The 1,561-nt window shown below is 50.0% G+C and overlaps 1 long non-coding RNA gene across 1 annotated transcript in view; it reads right to left on the bottom strand.

Moving 5' to 3' along the window:
- Positions 1-819: 819 nt before the first annotated feature.
- LOC112548362 overlaps positions 820-1,561 on the bottom strand; it is a 14,512-nt gene continuing 13,770 nt past the window's right edge. The window contains exon 3 of the long non-coding RNA XR_003092148.1: positions 820-966. This is a non-coding gene — a long non-coding RNA (uncharacterized LOC112548362). The remainder of the gene's footprint in view (positions 967-1,561) is intronic.

Here is a 1,561-nt window from a genome sequence, read left to right as displayed (position 1 = left end):
GAAGGGCCACTCATATGGTTCAGGGCTTGCAGGCCAGACCCTACGAGGAGAGATTAGGGCACCTGGACCTCTTCACCCTCCACAAGAGAAGGTTGAGAGGCGACCTTGTGGCTGCCTTTATAGAATTTATATTCATCATGGGGGGGCAGAAGGGAATTGGTGAGGCTGTACTCACCAAGGTGCCCCTGGGGGTTACAAGAAATAATGACCATAAGCTAGCAGAGAACAGATTTAGACTGGACATTAGGAAGAACTTCTTCACAGTTAGAGTGGCAAAAAACTGGAATGGGCTCCCAAGGGAGGTGGTGCTCTCCCCTACCTTGGGGGTCTTCAAGAGGAGGTTGGATAGGCATCTGGCTGGGGTCATCTGAACCCAGCACACTTTTCTGCCTATGGAGGGGGTCGGACTCGATGATCTATTGAGGTCCCTTCCAACCCTAACATCTATGAATCTATGAACAGCTTTATTCAAAATGGAGATAGCTTCGGACTAGCTCCCAAAAAACTGAGGAGCCACCGTGAACATTAGTTCTTTCCACATTTTATACACCTTAGATCATACTCATTAATATTTACTCCATCTTTATCCCACCCATATTCCCTCCTATTTCAAGCTCCACCTCTGTTTACAGCTTGTTTCATTAGCATGAAATTGCCTATGCATTTCACTTCTTTACATGTCTTTTTTCTATGAGCGCATGTCTAAGACCTTGACTCCGGCTTCTTTGGTCACTGGGCAGACTTTGACCAAAACTCGGAAGCTTCTGGAGGCTTCTTCACCAATTACCATTCACCTTTTTGTATATGTTTATTTCGGATTCTGTTACCAGTTACATGTTGTCTTTCATGTTCCAGTCTCTTTTTCAGTCCCAAGTTATACCATCTCCAAGGTCTTGCTTCTGGTCATCTCCTAACGATAGTTGGTGGGCTGCATCCTGTTCCCTTTTACAGAATGAATCATGTGTCCTGCAAACTACCACATTATTAGGAAAATGCTTGCAATGTTACTTTTAATATATCATTCTGCCTAGTGGTTAGCAGCTCTACTAGGCCACAGGCAACAGCCTTTTATTTAGCTGCAATCCAATGCTCCCCAAGATCCAAATACTGTCACCCTAACAGTACTGAGTGCTGTCTGGCAGCTTGGGGCCACTCTCGCTGTCACTTGGGGCTGGCAGCACTAAGCCCCAGTGGCCCTGAGCTGCCCAACAGCACACAGCACTGCACAGCCTGCTGCCAAGCTGCAATGTGGCAGCACAGGTGCCAGGTCTGAGCCCTGCTGCCCCCCACTGCCCTGGGCAACATGGTGAGGCTCTGCCACAAGGCTCTGAGATCTCTGATTGCCACTGGTACTACCGGTGAGTGTGGACTGTGTGGGGGTGGGGGGCGGGGGCAAAGGTTGGGACCTGGCAAGGGAGTGAGCAGGAAGCTGGGGGAACAAGTTGGGGAGCTGGGGGAGTGATATGGGGGCTGGGGGAATGAGCTGGGGATCTTGGGGCATGAGAGAGGGATGGGGGAATGAGCCAGGAGCTGGGGGAATGAGCCAGGGAGCTGGGGGAAT

Source organism: Alligator sinensis, unplaced genomic scaffold (assembly GCF_000455745.1).
Source record: "Alligator sinensis unplaced genomic scaffold, ASM45574v1 scaffold934_1, whole genome shotgun sequence".
Lineage (NCBI taxonomy): Eukaryota > Metazoa > Chordata > Crocodylia > Alligatoridae > Alligator > Alligator sinensis.
The sequence above is the reverse complement of the archived record's forward strand: the minus strand, read 5'-3'. Positions and strand labels throughout refer to the sequence as shown.